Genomic DNA, 21,133 nt, shown 5'->3' with positions numbered 1-21,133 from the left:
ACAGAGTAACATAGAACAAGCAACACGTAGCATGCAGACAGAATAACATAGAACAAGCAACACATAGCATGCAGACAGAATAACCTAGAAAAAGCAACACGTAGCATACAGACAGAGTAACATAGAACAAGCAACACGTAGAATGCAGACAGAGTAACATAGAACAAGCAACTCATAGCACGCAGACAGAATAACATAGAACAAGCAACACGTAGCATACAGACAGAGTAACATTGAACAAGCAACACGTAGCATGCAGACAGAATAACATAGAACAAGCAACACGTAGCATACAGACAGATTAACATAGAACAAGCAACACGCAGCATACAGACAGAGTAACATAGAACAAGCAACACGTAGCATGCAGACAGAAAACCATAGAACAAGCAACACGTAGCATACAGACAGATTAACATAGAACAAGCAACTCATAGCATGCAGACAGAGTAACATAGAACAAGCAACACGTAGCATGCAGACAGAATAACATAGAACAAGCAACACTTAGCATGCAGACAGAACAACATAGAACAAGCAACATGAAGCAAGCGGACAGAGTAACGTAGAACAAGCAACACGTAGCATGCAGACAGAACAGCATAGAACTAGCCACACGTAGCATGCAGACAAAACAACATAGAACAAGCAACATGAAGCAAGCGGACAGAGTAACATAGAACAAGCAACTCATAGCATGCAAGCAGAGTAACATAGAACAAGCAACACGTAGCATGCAGACAGAATAACATAGAACAAGCAACACGTAGCATGCAGACAGAACAGCATAGAACTAGCAACACATAGCATGCAGACAGAACAACATAGAACAAGCAACATGAAGCAAGCGGACAGAGTAACATAGAACAAGCAACTCATAGCACGCAGACAGAATAACATAGAACAAGCAACAAAACAAAATACATAAAAGAAAGAAAGCGTTTCCACATATCTTCAGCTAACATGGAGAGTAGCAATACACAGCTAGGGCTATATTCAATAATCTGATTGGTCTATAGCCATGTCTTCATGTTCACTAGTCTGATTGGTCTATATATTCACTAGTCTGATTGGTCTTCATGTTCACTAGTCTGATTGGTCTATATGTTCACTAGTCTGATTGGTCTTTATGTTCACTAGTCTGGTTGGTCTATATGTTCACTAATCTGATTGGTCTATATGTTCACTAATCTGATTGGTCTTTATGTTCACTAATCTGATTGGTCTATATGTTCACTAATCTGATTGGTCTATATGTTCACTAATCTGATTGGTCTTTATATTCACTAGTCTGATTGGTGTTCATGTTCACTAGTCTGATTGGTCTTTATGTTCACTAGTCTGATTGGTCTTCATGTTCACTAGTCTGATTGGTCTTTATATTCACTAGTCTGATTGGTCTTTATATTCACTAGTCTGATTGGTCTTTATGTTCACTAGTCTGATTGGTCTTTATGTTCACTAGTCTGATTGGTCTTTATGTTCACTAGTCTGATTGGTCTTTATGTTCACTAGTCTGATTGGTCTTTATATTCACTAGTCTGATTGGTCTTTATGTTCACTAGTCTGATTGGTCTTTATGTTCACTAGTCTGATTGGTCTTTATGTTCACTAGTCTGATTGGTGTTTATATTCACTAGTCTGATTGGTGTTCATGTTCACTAGTCTGATTGGTCTTTATGTTCACTAGTCTGATTGGTCTTCATGTTCACTAGTCTGATTGGTCTTCATGTTCACTAGTCTGATTGGTCTTTATGTTCACTAGTCTGATTTGTCTTTATGTTCACTAGTCTGATTGGTCTTCATGTTCACTAGTCTGATTGGTCTTCATGTTCACTAGTCTGATTGGTCTATATGTTCACTAGTCTGATTGGTCTTCGTGTTCACTAGTCTGATTGGTCTTCATGTTCACTAGTCTGATTGGTCTTCATGTTCACTAGTCTGATTGGTGTTCATGTTCACTAGTCTGATTGGTCTTTATGCTCACTAGTCTGATTGGTCTTCATGTTCACTAGTCTGATTGGTCTTTATGTTCACTAGTCCGATTGGTCTTCATGTTCACTAGTCTGATTGGTCTTTATGTTCACTAGTCTGATTGGTCTTCATGTTCACTAGTCTGATTGGTCTATATGTTCACTAGTCTGATTTGTCTTCATGTTCACTAGTCTGATTTGTCTTTATATTCACTAGTCTGATTGGTCTTCGTGTTCACTAGTCTGATTGGTCTTCATGTTCACTAGTCCGATTGGTCTTTATGTTCACTAGTCTGATTGGTTTATATGTTCACTAGTCTGATTGGTCTTTATGTTCACTAGTCTGATTGGTCTTCATGTTCACTAGTCCGATTGGTCTTCATGTTCACTAGTCTGATTGGTTTATATGTTCACTAGTCTGATTGGTCTTTATGTTCACTAGTCTGATTGGTCTTCATGTTCACTAGTCTGATTGGTCTTTATGTTCACTTGTCTGATTGGTCTTCATGTTCACTAGTCTGATTGGTCTATAGCCATGTCTTCATGTTCACTAGTCTGATTGGTCTTTATGTTCACTTGTCTGATTGGTCTTCATGTTCACTAGTCTGATTGGTCTATAGCCATGTCTTCATGTACACTAGTCTGATTGGTCTTTATGTTCACTAGTCTGATTGGTCTTCATGTTTACTAGTCTGATTGGTCTTTATGTTCACTAGTCTGATTGGTCTTCATGTTCACTAGTCTGATTGGTCTTTATGTTCACTAGTCTGATTGGTCTATAGCCACGTTTTCATGTTCACTAGTCTGATTGGTCTATAGCCACGTCTTCATGTTCACTAGTCTGATTGGTCTTTATATTCACTAGTCTGATTGGTCTTCATGTTCACTAGTCTGATTGGTCTATAGCCATGTCTTCATGTTCACTAGTCTGATTGGTCTATAGCCACGTCTTCATGTTCACTAGTCTGGTTGGTCTTCATGTTCACTAGTCTGATGGGTCTTTATGTTCACTAGTCTGATTGGTCTTTATGTTCACTAGTCTGATTGGTCTTCATGTTCACTAGTCTGATTGGTCTTTATGTTCACTAGTCTGATTGGTCTTTAGCCATGTCTTCATGTTCACTAGTCTGATGGGTCTTTATGTTCACTAGTCTGATTGGTTTATATGTTCACTAGTCTGATTGGTCTTTAAGTTCACTAGTCCGATTAGTCTTTATGTTCACTAGTCTGATTGGTTTATATGATCACTAGTCTGATTGGTCTTTATGTTCACTAGTCTGATTGGTCTTCATGTTCACTAATCTGATTGGTCTTTATGTTCACTAGTCTGATTGGTCTTTATGTTCACTAGTCTGATTGGTCTTCATGTTCACTAATCTGATTGGTCTTTATGTTCACTAGTCTGATTGGTCTTCATGTTCACTAGTCTGATTGGTCTTCATGTTCAATAGTCTGATTGGTCTTTATGTTCACTAGTCTGATTGGTCTAAATGTTCACTAGTCTGATTGGTTTATATGTTCACTAGTCTGATTGGTCTTCATGTTCACTAGTCTGATTGGTCTTTATGTTCACTAGTCTGATTGGTTTACATGTTCACTAGTCGGATTGGTCTTTATGTTCACTAGTCTGATTGGTCTTTAGCCATGTCTTCATTTTCACTAGTCTAATTGGTCTATATGTTCACTAGTCTGATTGGTCTATATGTTCACTAGTCTGATTGGTCTTCATGTTCACTAGTCTGATTGGTCTTTATGTTCACTAGTCTGATTGGTCTTTAGCCATGTCTTCATGTTCACTAGTCTGAGTGGTCTTCATGTTCACTAGTCTGATTGGTCTATAGCCATGTCTTTATGTTCACTAGTCTGATTGGTCTTCATGTTCACTTGTCTGATTGGTCTTCATGTTCACTAGTCTGATTGGTCTTTAGCCATGTCTTTATGTTCACTAGTCTGATTGGTCTTTATGTTCACTAGTCTGATTGGTCTTTAGCCATGTCTTTATGTTCACTAGTCTGATTGGTCTTTATGTTCACTTTTCTGATTGGTCTTTATGTTCACTAGTCTGATTGGTCTATATGTTCACTAGTCTGATTGGTCTTCATGTTCACTAGTCTGATTGGTCTTTATGTTCACTAGTCTGATTGGTCTATATGTTCACTAGTCTGATTGGTCTATATGTTCACTAGTCTGATTGGTCTTTATGTTCACTAGTCTGATTGGTCTATATGTTCACTAGTCTGATTGGTCTTCATGTTCACTAGTCTGATTGGTCTTTATGTTCACTAGTCTGATTGGTCTTTAGCCATGTCTTCATGTTCACTAGTCTGATTGGTCTATATGTTCACTAGTCTGATTGGTTTATATGTTCACTAGTCTGATTGTTCTTCATGTTCACTCTTCTGATTGGTCTTTATGTTCACTAGTCTGATTGGTCTTCATGTTCACTCTTCTGATTGGTCTTTATGTTCACTAGTCTGATTGTTCTATATGTTCTCTAGTCTGATTGGTTTATATGTTCACTAGTCTGATTGTTCTTCATGTTCACTCTTCTGATTGGTCTTTATGTTCACTAGTCTGGTTGGTCTTCATGTTCACTAGTCTGGTTGGTTCATGTTCACTAGTCTGGTTGGTCTGTATGTTCACTAGTCTGATTGGTCTTCATGTCCACTAGTCTGATTGGTCTTCATGTTCACTAGTCTGATTGGTCTTTATGTTCACTAGTCTGATTGGTCTTTAGCCATGTCTTCATGTTCACTAGTCTGATTGGTCTTCATGTTCACTAGTCTGATTGGTCTATAGCCATGTCTTTATGTTCACTAGTCTGATTGGTCTTCATGTTCACTTGTCTGATTGGTCTTCATGTTCACTAGTCTGATTGGTCTTTAGCCATGTCTTTATGTTCACTAGTCTGATTGGTCTTTAGCCATGTCTTTATGTTCACTAGTCTGATTGGTCTTTATGTTCACTAGTCTGATTGGTCTTTATGTTCACTAGTCTGATTGGTCTATATGTTCACTAGTCTGATTGGTCTTCATGTTCACTAGTCTGATTGGTCTTTATGTTCACTAGTCTGATTGGTCTATATGTTCACTAGTCTGATTGGTCTATATGTTCACTAGTCTGATTGGTCTTTATGTTCACTAGTCTGATTGGTCTATATGTTCACTAGTCTGATTGGTCTTCATGTTCACTAGTCTGATTGGTCTTTATGTTCACTAGTCTGATTGGTCTATATGTTCACTAGTCTGATTGGTCTATATGTTCACTAGTCTGATTGGTCTTTATGTTCACTAGTCTGATTGGTCTATATGTTCACTAGTCTGATTGGTCTTCATGTTCACTAGTCTGATTGGTCTTTATGTTCACTAGTCTGATTGATCTTTAGCCATGTCTTCATGTTCACTAGTCTGATTGGTCTATATGTTCACTAGTCTGATTTGTTTATATGTTCACTAGTCTGATTGTTCTTCATGTTCACTCTTCTGATTGGTCTTTATGTTCACTAGTCTGATTGGTCTTCATGTTCACTCTTCTGATTGGTCTTTATGTTCACTAGTCTGATTGGTCTATATGTTCACTAGTCTGATTGGTTTATATGTTCACTAGTCTGATTGTTCTTCATGTTCACTCTTCTGATTGGTCTTTATGTTCACTAGTCTGGTTGGTCTTCATGTTCACTAGTCTGGTTGGTTCATGTTCACTAGTCTGGTTGGTCTGTATGTTCACTAGTCTGATTGGTCTTCATGTCCACTAGTCTGATTGGTCTTTATGTTCACTAGTCTGATTGGTGTTCATGTTCACTAGTCTGATTGGTCTTTATGTTCACTAGTCTGATTGGTCTATAGCCACGTTTTCATGTTCACTAGTCTGATTGGTCTATAGCCACGTCTTCATGTTCACTAGTCTGATTGGTCTTTATATTCACTAGTCTGATTGGTCTTCATGTTCACTAGTCTGATTGGTCTATAGCCATGTCTTCATGTTCACTAGTCTGATTGGTCTATAGCCACGTCTTCATGTTCCCTAGTCTGGTTGGTCTTCATGTTCACTAGTCTGATGGGTCTTTATGTTCACTAGTCTGATTGGTCTTTATGTTCACTAGTCTGATTGGTCTTCATGTTCACTAGTCTGATTGGTCTTTATGTTCACTAGTCTGATTGGTCTTTAGCCATGTCTTCATGTTCACTAGTCTGATGGGTCTTTATGTTCACTAGTCTGATTGGTTTATATGTTCACTAGTCTGATTGGTCTTTAAGTTCACTAGTCCGATTAGTCTTTATGTTCACTAGTCTGATTGGTTTATATGATCACTAGTCTGATTGGTCTTTATGTTCACTAGTCTGATTGGTCTTCATGTTCACTAATCTGATTGGTCTTTATGTTCACTAGTCTGATTGGTCTTTATGTTCACTAGTCTGATTGGTCTTCATGTTCACTAATCTGATTGGTCTTTATGTTCACTAGTCTGATTGGTCTTCATGTTCACTAGTCTGATTGGTCTTCATGTTCAATAGTCTGATTGGTCTTTATGTTCACTAGTCTGATTGGTCTAAATGTTCACTAGTCTGATTGGTTTATATGTTCACTAGTCTGATTGGTCTTCATGTTCACTAGTCTGATTGGTCTTTATGTTCACTAGTCTGATTGGTTTACATGTTCACTAGTCTGATTGGTCTTTATGTTCACTAGTCTGATTGGTCTTTAGCCATGTCTTCATTTTCACTAGTCTAATTGGTCTATATGTTCACTAGTCTGATTGGTCTATATGTTCACTAGTCTGATTGGTCTTCATGTTCACTAGTCTGATTGGTCTTTATGTTCACTAGTCTGATTGGTCTTTAGCCATGTCTTCATGTTCACTAGTCTGAGTGGTCTTCATGTTCACTAGTCTGATTGGTCTATAGCCATGTCTTTATGTTCACTAGTCTGATTGGTCTTCATGTTCACTTGTCTGATTGGTCTTCATGTTCACTAGTCTGATTGGTCTTTAGCCATGTCTTTATGTTCACTAGTCTGATTGGTCTTTATGTTCACTAGTCTGATTGGTCTTTAGCCATGTCTTTATGTTCACTAGTCTGATTGGTCTTTATGTTCACTTTTCTGATTGGTCTTTATGTTCACTAGTCTGATTGGTCTATATGTTCACTAGTCTGATTGGTCTTCATGTTCACTAGTCTGATTGGTCTTTATGTTCACTAGTCTGATTGGTCTATATGTTCACTAGTCTGATTGGTCTATATGTTCACTAGTCTGATTGGTCTTTATGTTCACTAGTCTGATTGGTCTATATGTTCACTAGTCTGATTGGTCTTCATGTTCACTAGTCTGATTGGTCTTTATGTTCACTAGTCTGATTGGTCTTTAGCCATGTCTTCATGTTCACTAGTCTGATTGGTCTATATGTTCACTAGTCTGATTGGTTTATATGTTCACTAGTCTGATTGTTCTTCATGTTCACTCTTCTGATTGGTCTTTATGTTCACTAGTCTGATTGGTCTTCATGTTCACTCTTCTGATTGGTCTTTATGTTCACTAGTCTGATTGTTCTATATGTTCTCTAGTCTGATTGGTTTATATGTTCACTAGTCTGATTGTTCTTCATGTTCACTCTTCTGATTGGTCTTTATGTTCACTAGTCTGGTTGGTCTTCATGTTCACTAGTCTGGTTGGTTCATGTTCACTAGTCTGGTTGGTCTGTATGTTCACTAGTCTGATTGGTCTTCATGTCCACTAGTCTGATTGGTCTTCATGTTCACTAGTCTGATTGGTCTTTATGTTCACTAGTCTGATTGGTCTTTAGCCATGTCTTCATGTTCACTAGTCTGATTGGTCTTCATGTTCACTAGTCTGATTGGTCTATAGCCATGTCTTTATGTTCACTAGTCTGATTGGTCTTCATGTTCACTTGTCTGATTGGTCTTCATGTTCACTAGTCTGATTGGTCTTTAGCCATGTCTTTATGTTCACTAGTCTGATTGGTCTTTAGCCATGTCTTTATGTTCACTAGTCTGATTGGTCTTTATGTTCACTAGTCTGATTGGTCTTTATGTTCACTAGTCTGATTGGTCTATATGTTCACTAGTCTGATTGGTCTTCATGTTCACTAGTCTGATTGGTCTTTATGTTCACTAGTCTGATTGGTCTATATGTTCACTAGTCTGATTGGTCTATATGTTCACTAGTCTGATTGGTCTTTATGTTCACTAGTCTGATTGGTCTATATGTTCACTAGTCTGATTGGTCTTCATGTTCACTAGTCTGATTGGTCTTTATGTTCACTAGTCTGATTGATCTTTAGCCATGTCTTCATGTTCACTAGTCTGATTGGTCTATATGTTCACTAGTCTGATTTGTTTATATGTTCACTAGTCTGATTGTTCTTCATGTTCACTCTTCTGATTGGTCTTTATGTTCACTAGTCTGATTGGTCTTCATGTTCACTCTTCTGATTGGTCTTTATGTTCACTAGTCTGATTGGTCTATATGTTCACTAGTCTGATTGGTTTATATGTTCACTAGTCTGATTGTTCTTCATGTTCACTCTTCTGATTGGTCTTTATGTTCACTAGTCTGGTTGGTCTTCATGTTCACTAGTCTGGTTGGTTCATGTTCACTAGTCTGGTTGGTCTGTATGTTCACTAGTCTGATTGGTCTTCATGTCCACTAGTCTGATTGGTCTTTATGTTCACTAGTCTGATTGGTGTTCATGTTCACTAGTCTGATTGGTCTTCATGTTCACTAGTCTGATTGGTCTTCATGTTCACTAGTCTGATTGGCCTTTATGTTCACTAGTCTGATTGGTCTTCATGTTTACTAGTCTGATTGGTCTTCATGTTCACTAGTCTGATTGGTCTTCATGTTCACTAGTCTGATTGGCCTTTATGTTCACTAGTCTGATTGGTCTTCATGTTCACTAGTCTGGTTGGTCTTTATGTTCACTAGTCTGATTGGTCTTTATGTTCACTAGTCTGATTGGTCTTCATGTTCACTAGTCTGATTGGTCTTCATGTTCACTAGTCTGATTGGTCTTTATGTTCACTACTCTGATTGGTGTTCATGTTCACTAGTCTGAATGGTCTTTATGTTCACTAGTCTGATTGGTCTTCATGTTCACTAGTCTGATTGGTCTTCATGTTCACAAGTCTGATTGGCCTTTATGTTCACTAGTCTGATTGGTCTTTATGTCCACTGGTCTGATTGGTCTTTATTGTTTACCTCCTCATAACTGTTTACTTCCTCCCAACTATTTACTTCCTCCTAACTGTTTACTTCCTCCTAACTGTTTACTTCCATCTAACTGTTTACTTCCTCATAACTGTTTACTTCCTCCTAACTGTTTATTTCCTCCTAACTGTTTACTTCCTCATAACTGTTTACTTCCATCTAACTGTTTACTTCCTCCTAACTGTTTACTTCCTCCTAACTGTTTACTTCCGTATAACTGTTTACTTCCGTATAACTGTTTACTTCCTCCTAACTGTTTACTTCCTCCTAACTGTTTACTTCCTCCTAACTGTTTACTTCCGTATAACTGTTTACTTCCTCCTAACTGTTTACTTCCTCATAACTGTTTACTTCCTCCTAACTGTTTATTTCCTCCTAACTGTTTACTTCCTCATAACTGTTTACTTCCATCTAACTGTTTACTTCCTCCTAACTGTTTACTTCCTCCTAACTGTTTACTTCCGTATAACTGATTACTTCCTCCTAACTGTTTACTTCCTTCTAACGGTTTACTTCCGTATAACTGATTACTTCCTCCTAACTGTTTACTTCCTCCTAACGGTTTACTTCCTTCTAACGGTTTACTTCCGTATAACTGTTTACTTCCTCCTAACAGTTTACTTCCTCCCAACTGTTTACTTCCTCCTAACTGTTTACTTCCTCCTAACTGTTTACTTCCTTCTAACGGTTTACTTCCGTATAACTGATTACTTCCTCCTAACTGTTTACTTCCTTCTAACGGTTTACTTCCGTATAACTGTTTACTTCCTCCTAACAGTTTACTTCCTCCTAACGGTTTACTTCCTTCTAATGGTTTACTTCCGTATAACTGTTTACTTCCTCCTAACTGTTTACTTCCTCCTAACTGTTTACTTCCTCCTAACTGTTTACTTCCTTCTAAATATTTAGTTCCATAACATGAAATGTCAATTTTTCCTGTTCATTATATTTAATCCAAGGAATGTAACATAAATCTTAGGGTATTTTATTAAATGAATAAATTAGCAAATATCATAGGACACATAACAATGTAAACTCCTAATCATTTCTGTTGCACTATTTAGTGGTTGAAACAGCTATCTTTTTAAACACAATATTTCAATTTTGTGTTAGCTTGGCCTCCAACACATCCAAAACAACCTTGTGGAAACGGCTTCTCTCTGAAATATCATTGAAAACATAAAGCTGCTTTGAAACAGGAATATCCTGTGTATGTAGTCTCAAAGAATATTTTCCCAAGTTCCTCTGTGTTCAAAAATAACATTCATAACTTTGCGGTCAGAGATCAACCTTGTCTTCTAAAACATCTCAGTGGAAAACAACATAACATAACGACACCAAGTTCAACATCATATCCCTGATTTAGTTACAAACCTTCTTGGATGCTTGGAAGTGTCTGGGGGGGGCTTCGGAGGGGGTTAATCTCTCTCTCTCTCTCTCTCTCTCTCTCTCCCTCTCTCTCTCTCTCTCTCTATTATCTTGTTGGAATTCATCATGCATTGTGAAAGCCTGGCCCATGATAAACAGGGCTGACGGGCAGCAGTAGATCCCAGACCCTGGCTGAGTAATCTCGGTTACCCAGATGTAAATTCTCACAAAATGTAATTACTTATATGTAAAAACATGTTAACAATTGAGAGTTCTGTTTTGCCAGAGAGGAAGCAAAGTCTCCACCCTCACCAAAGTAAACTCTCAGTCACCTCCCCCGCCTTTGCTCAATTCTGATTCATCTACTGCTGCTAGTTATCTCAGCCGTTCTATTACTGCCCTGATAGATTATCTTAGAATCTGGCTGAGCAGAAGAGCATAGCCAATATATCACACACACACACACACACACACACACACACACACACACACACACACACACACACACACACACACACACACACACACACACACACACACACACACACACACACACACACACACACACACACACACACACACACACACACACACACACACACACCCTCCCAGAAACGCTATATCAAACGGAATGAATGAGCGACCCCGCGGTGACCTGGCCGGGGAGGAAAACACATGTTCTGCTGGCCCAACCTGCAGGGAGGCTGGGGAATAACTCCAGCAGGGATGGAGAGAGGGCTCCATGTGTCTGTCTGTGAGTCTGCCATTAGCAAGGAAGGGTAGGCTACTCGCTCGCTGACATGCTGCTGTCCATTTCTCTCACATGACCGCTGTTGTTGTGTTGGTGCTACACAGTGAAAAGGATCATTGATATTTGTTGTATAGCAGAACAAATGACTTTGATGTGTGGTGGGACAGAGACAGAGACAGAGACAGAGACAGAGACAGAGACAGAGACAGAGAGAGAGAGAGAGAGAGAGAGAGAGAGAGAGAGAGAGAGAGACAGAGAGAGAGAGACAGAGAGAGAGAGACAGAGAGAGAGAGACAGAGAGAGAGAGACAGAGAGAGAGAGACAGAGAGAGAGAGACAGAGAGAGAGAGAGAGAGAGAGAGAGAGAGAGATGCCTTCTCTGTTGGTTCATGTGACAGATTATAAGGATCATAATAAATTTGCAGTTTACATCCATGAGATTCATCAAAATCAAATCAATCAAATTACATTTAATTTGTCAAACGCTTTGTAAACAACAGGTGTTGACTAACAGTGAAATGCTTTTCCAAACAATACAGAGAGAAACATAAAGAAAAAATACATAGAGAGAAAGTGATGAGGAACAAATACTCAGAGAATAACAAGAAACAATAGAGGTAATAACATGGTAATTTACAGGAAGTACAGGTAATAACATGGTAATTTACAGGAAGTACAGGTAATAACATGGTAATTTACCGGAAGTACAGGTAATAACATGGTAATTTACAGGAAGTACAGGTAATAACATGGTAATTTACAGAAAGTAACATGTAATAAAATGGTAATATACAGGAAGTAACATGTAATAACATGGTTATTTACAGGAAGTAACATATAATACCATGGTTATTTACAGGAAGTACCAGGCAATAACATGGCTATATACAGGGGGTACCAGGTAATAACATGGTAATATACCAAAAGTAACATGTAATAACATGGTAATTTACAGGAAGTACCAGGTAATATGTTTATATACATGTAGTACCAGGTAGTAACATGGCTATATACAGGAAAAATCAGTAAATAACATGGCTATATACAGGGAGTACCATGTAATAACATGGCTATATACAGGGAGTACCAGGTAATAACATGTAGATATACAGGGAGTACCAGGTAGTAACATGGCTATATACAGGAAGTACCAGGTAATAACATGGCCATATACAGGAAGTACCAGGTAATAACATGGCCATATACAGGGAGTACCAGGTAATAACATGGATACGTGTGTGGGGTAGAGTCCAGTGTGTGGGTAGAGTCCAGTGTGTTGAGTAGAGTCCAGTGTGTTGGGTAGAGTCCAGTGTGTTGGGTAGAGTCCAGTGTGTGGGGTAGAGTCCAGTGTGTTGGGTAGAGTCCAGTGTGTTGGGTAGAGTCCAGTGTGTTGGGTAGAGTCCAGTGTGTTGGGTAGAGTCCAGTGTGTTGGGTAGAGTCCAGTGTGTTGAGTAGAGTCCAGTGTGTTGAGTAGAGTCCAGTGTGTTGGGTAGAGTCCAGTGTGTTGGGTAGAGTCCAGTGTGTCGGGTAGCGTCCAGTGTGTGAGTAGAGTCCAGTTTGTCCGGTAGAGTCCAGTGTGGGGGGTGGAGTCAAGTGTGGGTGGTGGAGTCCAGTGTGTCGGGTAGAGTCCAGTGTGTTGGGTAGAGTCCAGTGTGTTGGGTAGAGTCCAGTGTGTTGATAGAGTCCAGTGTGTTGGGTAGAGTCCAGTGTGTGGGTAGAGTCCAGTGTGTTGGGTAGAGTCCAGTGTGTGGGGTAGAGTCCAGTGTGTGGGCAGAGTCCAGTGTGTTGGGTAGAGTCCAGTTTGTTGGGTAGAGTCCAGTGTGTTGGGTAGAGTCCAGTGTGTAGGTAGAGTCCAGTGTGTGGGTAGAGTCCAGTGTGTGGGTAGAGTCCAGTGTGTCGGGTAGAGTCCAGTGTGTCGGGTAGAGTCCAGTGTGTTGGGTAGAGTCCAGTGTGTTGGGTAGAGTCTAGTGTGTTGGGTAGAGTCCAGTGTGTTGGGTAGCGTCCAGTGTGTTGGGTAGAGTCCAGTGTGTTGGGTAGAGTCCAGTGTGTTGGGTAGAGTCCAGTTTGTGGGTAGAGTCCAGTGTGTTGGGTAGAGTCCAGTGTGTGGGTAGAGTCCCGTGTGTTGTTAGAGTCCAGTGTGTCGGGTAGAGTCCAGTGTGTTGGGTAGAGTCCAGTGTGTGGGTAGAGTCCAGTGTGTGGGTAGAGTCCAGTGTGTTGGTAGAGTCCAGTGTGTGTGGGTAGAGTCCAGTGTGTAGGGTAGAGTCCAGTGTGCGGGTAGAGTCCAGTGTGTTGGGTAGAGTTCAGTGTGTTGGGTAGAGTCCAGTGTGTGGGTAGAGTCCAGTGTGTTGGGTAGAGTCCAGTGTGTTGGGTAGAGTCCAGTGTGTTCGGTAGAGTCCAGTGTGTTGAGTAGAGTCCAGTATGTTGGTAGAGTCCAGTGTGTTGGTAGAGTCCAGTGTGTTGGTAGAGTCCAGTGTGTTGGGTAGAGTCCAGTGTGTTGGGTAGAGTCCAGTGTGTTGGGTAGAGTCCAGTGTCTGGGTAGAGTCCAGTGTCTGGGTAGAGTCCAGTGTGTGGGTAGAGTCTTGGGTGTTGGCTAGAGTCCAGTGTGTGTGTAGAGTCCAGTGTGTGGGTAGAGTCCAGTGTGTGGGTAGAGTCCAGTGTGTTGGTAGAGTCCAGTGTGTCTGGTAGAGTCCAGTGTGTCGGGTAGAGTCCAGGGTGTGGGTAGAGCCCAGTGTGTTGGGTAGAGTCCAGTCAGTGTGTGGGTAGAGTCCAGTGTGTGGGTAGAGTCCAGTGTGTTGGGTAGAGTCCAGTGTGTGGGTAGAGTCCAGTGTGTTGGGTAGAGTCCAGTGTGTTGGTAGAGTCCAGTGTGTTGGTAGAGTCCAGTGTGTGGGTAGAGTCCAGTGTGTGGGTAGAGTCCAGTGTGTTGGGTAGAGTCCAGTGTGTGGATAGAGTCCAGTGTGTGGGTAGAGTCCAGTGTGTGGGTAGAGTCCAGTGTGTTGGGTAGAGTCCAGTGTGTTGGTAGAGTCCAGTGTGTGGGTAGAGTCCAGTGTGTTGGGTAGAGTCCAGTGTGTTGGTAGAGTCCAGTGTGTTGGGTAGAGTCCAGTGTGTTGGGTAGAGTCCAGTGTGTTGGGTAGAGTCCAGTGTGTGGGTAGAGTCCAGTGTGTTGGGTAGAGTCCAGTGTGTTGGTAGAGTCCATGGACAGAGTCCAGTGTGTTGGGTAGAGTCCAGTGTGTTGGGTAGAGTCCAGTGTGTTGGGTAGAGTCCAGTGTGTGAGTAGAGTCCAGTGTGTTGGGTAGAGTCCAGTGTGTGAGTAGAGTCCAGTGTGTTGGGTAGAGTCCAGTGTGTGGGTAGAGTCCAGTGTGTTGGGTGGAGTCCAGTGTGTGAGTAGATTCCAGTGTGTTGGGTAGAGTCCAGTGTTTGGGTAGAGTCCAGTGTGTTGGGTAGAGTCCAGTGTGTTGGGTAGAGTCCAGTGTGTGGGTAGAGTCCAGTGTGTGGGGTAGAGTCCAGTGTGTTGGGTAGAGTCCAGTGTGTTGGGTAGAGTCCAGTGTGTTGGGTAGAGTCCAGTGTGTTGGGTAGAGTCCAGTGTGTTGGGTAGAGTCCAGTGTGTTGGGTAGAGTCCAGTGTGTGGGTAGAGTCCAGTGTGTTGATAGAGTCCAGTGTGTTGATAGAGTCCAGTGTGTGGGTAGAGTCCAGTGTGTTGGGTAGAGTCCAGTGTGTGGGTAGAGTCCAGTGTGTGGGGTAGAGTCCAGTGTGTGGGGTAGAGTCCAGTGTGTGGGGTAGAGTCCAGTGTGTGGGTAGAGTCCAGTGTGTTGGGTAGAGTCCAGTGTGTGGGTAGAGTCCAGTGTGTTGGGTAGAGTCCAGTGTGTTGGGTAGAGTCCAGTGTGTGGGTAGAGTCCAGTGTGTTGGGTAGAGTCCAGTGTGTTGGTAGAGTCCAGTGTGTTGGGTAGAGTCCAGTGTGTTGGGTAGAGTCCAGTGTGTTGGTAGAGTCCAGTGTGTTGGTAGAGTCCAGTGTGTGGGGTAGAGTCCAGTGTGTGGGATAGAGTCCAGTGTGTTGGGTAGAGTCCAGTGTGTTGGTAGAGTCCAGTGTGTTGGTAGAGTCCATTGTGTGGGGTAGAGTCCAGTGTGTTGGGTAGAGTCCAGTGTGTTGGGTAGAGTCCAGTGTGTGGGTAGAGTCCAGTTTGTTGGTAGAGTCCAGTGTGTTGGTAGAGTCCAGTTTGTGGGTAGAGTCCAGTGTGTTGGTAGAGTCCAGTGTGTGGGGTAGAGTCCAGTGTGTTGGGTAGAGTCCAGTGTGTCGGGTAGAGTCCAGTGTGTCGGGTAGAGTCCAGTGTGTCGGGTAGAGTCCAGTGTGTCGGGTAGAGTCCAGTGTGTTGTGTAGAGTCCAGTGTGTTGGGTAGAGTCCAGTGTGTCGGGTAGAGTCCAGTGTGTTGATAGAGTCCAGTGTGTTGATAGAGTCCAGTGTGTTGGGTAGAGTCCAGTGTGTTGGGTAGAGTCCAGTGTGTTGGGTAGAGTCCAGTGTGTTGGGTAGAGTCCAGTGTGTGGGTAGAGTCCAGTGTGTTGATAGAGTCCAGTGTGTGGGTAGAGTCCAGTGTGTGGGTAGAGTCCAGTGTGTTGATAGAGTCCAGTGTGTTGATAGAGTCCAGTGTGTTGGGTAGAGTCCAGTGTGTTGGGTAGAGTCCAGTGTGTGGGGTAGAGTCCAGTGTGTGGGTAGAGTCCAGTGTGTTGGGTAGAGTCCAGTGTGTGGGTAGAGTCCAGTGTGTGGGTAGAGTCCAGTGTGTTGGGTAGAGTCCAGTGTGTGGGTAGAGTCCAGTGTGTTGGGTAGAGTCCAGTGTGTTGGTAGAGTCCAGTGTGTTGGGTAGAGTCCAGTGTGTTGGTAGAGTCCAGTGTGTTGGTAGAGTCCAGTGTGTGGGGTAGAGTCCAGTGTGTGGGATAGAGTCCAGTGTGTTGGGTAGAGTCCAGTGTGTTGGTAGAGTCCAGTGTGTTGGTAGAGTCCATTGTGTGGGGTAGAGTCCAGTGTGTTGGGTAGAGTCCAGTGTGTTGGGTAGAGTCCAGTGTGTTGGGTAGAGTCCAGTGTGTGGGTAGAGTCCAGTGTGTTGGTAGAGTCCAGTGTGTTGGTAGAGTCCAGTGTGTTGGTAGAGTCCAGTGTGTGGGTAGAGTCCAGTGTGTGGGTAGAGTCCAGTGTGTGGGGTAGAGTCCAGTGTGTGGGGTAGAGTCCAGTGTGTTGGGTAGAGTCCAGTGTGTTGGGTAGAGTCCAGTGTGTTGGGTAGAGTCCAGTGTGTTGTGTAGAGTCCAGTGTGTTGGGTAGAGTCCAGTGTGTTGGGTAGAGTCCAGTGTGTTGGGTAGAGTCCAGTGTGTTGGTAGAGTCCAGTGTGTTGGGTAGAGTCCAGTGTGTTGGGTAGAGTCCAGTGTGTTGGTAGAGTCCAGTGTGTTGGTAGAGTCCAGTGTGTTGGTAGAGTCCAGTGTGTGGGGTAGAGTCCAGTGTGTGGGATAGAGTCCAGTGTGTTGGGTAGAGTCCAGTGTGTTGGTAGAGTCCAGTGTGTTGGTAGAGTCCATTGTGTGGGGTAGAGTCCAGTGTGTTGGGTAGAGTCCAGTGTGTTGGGTAGAGTCCAGTGTGTTGGGTAGAGTCCAGTGTGTTGGGTAGAGTCCAGTGTGTTGGGTAGAGTCCAGTGTGTTGGTAGAGTCCAGTGTGTTGGTAGAGTCCAGTTTGTGGGTAGAGTCCAGTGTGTTGGTAGAGTCCAGTGTGTGGGGTAGAGTCCAGTGTGTCGGGTAGAGTCCAGTGTGTCGGGTAGAGTCCAGTGTGTCGGGTAGAGTCCAGTGTGTCGGGTAGAGTCCAGTGTGTTGTGTAGAGTCCAGTGTGTTGGGTAGAGTCCAGTGTGTCGGGTAGAGTCCAGTGTGTTGATAGAGTCCAGTGTGTCGGGTAGAGTCCAGTGTGTTGGTAGAGTCCAGTGTGTGGGGTAGAGTCCAGTGTGTGGGGTAGAGTCCAGTGTGTTGGGTAGAGTCCAGTGTGTCGGGTAGAGTCCAGTGTGTCGGGTAGAGTCCAGTGTGTCGGGTAGAGTCCAGTGTGTCGTGTAGAGTCCAGTGTGTTGGGTAGAGTCCAGTGTGTTGGGTAGAGTCCAGTGTGTCGGGTAGAGTCCAGTGTGTTGATAGAGTCCAGTGTGTTGGGTAGAGTCCAGTGTGTGGGTAGAGTCCAGTGTGTTGGGTAGAGTCCAGTGTGTTGGGTAGAGTCCAGTGTGTGGGTAGAGTCCAGTGTGTTGATAGAGTCCAGTGTGTGGGTAGAGTCCAGTGTGTTGATAGAGTCCAGTGTGTTGATAGAGTCCAGTGTGTTGGGTAGAGTCCAGTGTGTTGGGTAGAGTCCAGTGTGTGGGGTAGAGTCCAGTGTGTGGGTAGAGTCCAGTGTGTTGGGTAGAGTCCAGTGTGTGGGTAGAGTCCAGTGTGTGGGTAGAGTCCAGTGTGTTGGGTAGAGTCCAGTGTGTGGGTAGAGTCCAGTGTGTTGGGTAGAGTCCAGTGTGTTGGTAGAGTCCAGTGTGTTGGGTAGAGTCCAGTGTGTTGGTAGAGTCCAGTGTGTTGGTAGAGTCCAGTGTGTGGGGTAGAGTCCAGTGTGTGGGATAGAGTCCAGTGTGTTGGGTAGAGTCCAGTGTGTTGGTAGAGTCCAGTGTGTTGGTAGAGTCCATTGTGTGGGGTAGAGTCCAGTGTGTTGGGTAGAGTCCAGTGTGTTGGGTAGAGTCCAGTGTGTGGGTAGAGTCCAGTGTGTTGGTAGAGTCCAGTGTGTTGGTAGAGTCCAGTTTGTGGGTAGAGTCCAGTGTGTTGGTAGAGTCCAGTGTGTGGGGTAGAGTCCAGTGTGTGGGGTAGAGTCCAGTGTGTTGGGTAGAGTCCAGTGTGTTGGGTAGAGTCCAGTGTGTTGGGTAGAGTCCAGTGTGTTGGGTAGAGTCCAGTGTGTTGTGTAGAGTCCAGTGTGTTGGGTAGAGTCCAGTGTGTTGGGTAGAGTCCAGTGTGTTGGGTAGAGTCCAGTGTGTTGATAGAGTCCAGTGTGTTGGGTAGAGTCCAGTGTGTGGGTAGAGTCCAGTGTGTGGGTAGAGTCCAGTGTGTCGGGTAGAGTCCAGTGTGTTGTGTAGAGTCCAGTGTGTTGGGTAGAGTCCAGTGTGTCGGGTAGAGTCCAGTGTGTTGATAGAGTCCAGTGTGTCGGGTAGAGTCCAGTGTGTTGGTAGAGTCCAGTGTGTGGGGTAGAGTCCAGTGTGTGGGGTAGAGTCCAGTGTGTTGGGTAGAGTCCAGTGTGTCGGGTAGAGTCCAGTGTGTGGGGTAGAGTCCAGTGTGTGGGTAGAGTCCAGTGTGTTGGGTAGAGTCCAGTGTGTGGGTAGAGTCCAGTGTGTGGGTAGAGTCCAGTGTGTTGGGTAGAGTCCAGTGTGTGGGTAGAGTCCAGTGTGTTGGGTAGAGTCCAGTGTGTTGGTAGAGTCCAGTGTGTTGGGTAGAGTCCAGTGTGTGGGTAGAGTCCAGTGTGTTGGTAGAGTCCAGTGTGTTGGTAGAGTCCAGTTTGTGGGTAGAGTCCAGTGTGTTGGTAGAGTCCAGTGTGTGGGGTAGAGTCCAGTGTGTGGGGTAGAGTCCAGTGTGTTGGGTAGAGTCCAGTGTGTTGGGTAGAGTCCAGTGTGTTGGGTAGAGTCCAGTGTGTTGGGTAGAGTCCAGTGTGTTGTGTAGAGTCCAGTGTGTTGGGTAGAGTCCAGTGTGTTGGGTAGAGTCCAGTGTGTTGGGTAGAGTCCAGTGTGTTGATAGAGTCCAGTGTGTTGGGTAGAGTCCAGTGTGTGGGTAGAGTCCAGTGTGTGGGTAGAGTCCAGTGTGTGGGTAGAGTCCAGTGTGTTGGGTAGAGTCCAGTGTGTGGGTAGAGTCCAGTGTGTTGGGTAGAGTCCAGTGTGTTGGTAGAGTCCAGTGTGTTGGGTAGAGTCCAGTGTGTTGGTAGAGTCCAGTGTGTTGGTAGAGTCCAGTGTGTGGGGTAGAGTCCAGTGTGTGGGATAGAGTCCAGTGTGTTGGGTAGAGTCCAGTGTGTTGGTAGAGTCCAGTGTGTTGGGTAGAGTCCAGTGTGTGGGTAGAGTCCAGTGTGTTGGTAGAGTCCAGTGTGTTGGTAGAGTCCAGTTTGTGGGTAGAGTCCAGTGTGTTGGTAGAGTCCAGTGTGTGGGGTAGAGTCCAGTGTGTGGGGTAGAGTCCAGTGTGTTGGGTAGAGTCCAGTGTGTTGGGTAGAGTCCAGTGTGTTGGGTAGAGTCCAGTGTGTTGGGTAGAGTCCAGTGTGTTGGGTAGAGTCCAGTGTGTTGGGTAGAGTCCAGTGTGTTGATAGAGTCCAGTGTGTTGGGTAGAGTCCAGTGTGTGGGTAGAGTCCAGTGTGTGGGTAGAGTCCAGTGTGTGGGTAGAGTCCAGTGTGTTGGGTAGAGTCCAGTGTGTGGGTAGAGTCCAGTGTGTTGGGTAGAGTCCAGTGTGTTGGGTAGAGTCCAGTGTGTTGGGTAGAGTCCAGTGTGTTGGTAGAGTCCAGTGTGTTGGTAGAGTCCAGTGTGTGGGGTAGAGTCCAGTGTGTGGGATAGAGTCCAGTGTGTTGGGTAGAGTCCAGTGTGTTGGTAGAGTCCAGTGTGTTGGTAGAGTCCAGTGTGTTGGTAGAGTCCAGTGTGTGGGGTAGAGTCCAGTGTGTTGGGTAGAGTCCAGTGTGTTGGGTAGAGTCCAGTGTGTGGGTAGAGTCCAGTGTATTGGTAGAGTCCAGTGTGTTGGTAGAGTCCAGTGTGTGGGTAGAGTCCAGTGTGTTGGTAGAGTCCAGTGTGTGGGGTAGAGTCCAGTGTGTGGGGTAGAGTCCAGTGTGTTGGGTAGAGTCCAGTGTGTCGGGTAGAGTCCAGTGTGTTGGGTAGAGTCCAGTGTGTTGGGTAGAGTCCAGTATATGTGCTTTTAGTCAGTGCAAGATTGTTAGTCAAAAAAATGCAAATACAGGTTTTCCAGTTAGCCATTGATTAGCTATTTAACTTCTTGATTAGCAGTCTTATGGCTTCGGGATAGAAGCTGTTCAGGGCCCTGTTGGTTCCAGACTTGGTACATTGGTACCACTTGCCGTGCGATAGTAGAGTGATGACTCTATGGCTTGGGTGGCTGGTGTTTGACAATTTTTTTAGGCCTTCTAAAAACACTGCCGCGAAAAGGCCCAACTCTCTTTCCAAGGCTGCCCTGTTCACCGAGAGACCACCGGCTAAACCAGGCATTTCACATAAATACATGAATGATTTCTTACTCAATGCGTGCGGTGATTCGTCTGCAGAGAATATTGTTACTGTAAGTTAGAGTAGTTTCTGAATGTACCAATGTTAAGTGTCCCTGTCCCTCTCTCTCTCCATCTCTTCTTCAACAAGAAGCCATGTTGTTGTCATTGCACGAGGGACCTGTTTTCAACATATTTAGGCTCTAGTCAATAACAGATGCAAAGTGTGTATGTTTATCCTGTGTTCCCATTTAACTTCTTTGGGTTAGGGGGCAGTATTTTCACATCCGAATGAAAAGCATGCCCAGAGTAAACGGCCTGCTACAAAGCCATAAAAGCTAAGATATGCATATCATTAGTAGGTTTGGATAGAAAACACTATGAAGCTTCTAAAACTGTTTGAATGATGTCTGTGAGTAAAACAGAAGTCATATGGCAGGCAAAAACCTGAGAAAAAAATCCAACCAGGAAGTGGGAAATCTGAGGTTGGTCAATTTTCAACTCCGCTCCTTTTGAAGATACAGTAGGATATTGGTAATGTTGGACTTCCTATGGCTTCCACTAGATGTCGACAGTCTTTAGAACCTTGTCTGATGCTTCTACTGTG

This window comes from Salvelinus fontinalis, chromosome 7, assembly GCF_029448725.1.
Source record: "Salvelinus fontinalis isolate EN_2023a chromosome 7, ASM2944872v1, whole genome shotgun sequence".
Taxonomy (NCBI): Eukaryota; Metazoa; Chordata; class Actinopteri; order Salmoniformes; family Salmonidae; genus Salvelinus; species Salvelinus fontinalis.
Note: the sequence above shows the minus strand (reverse complement) of the source record.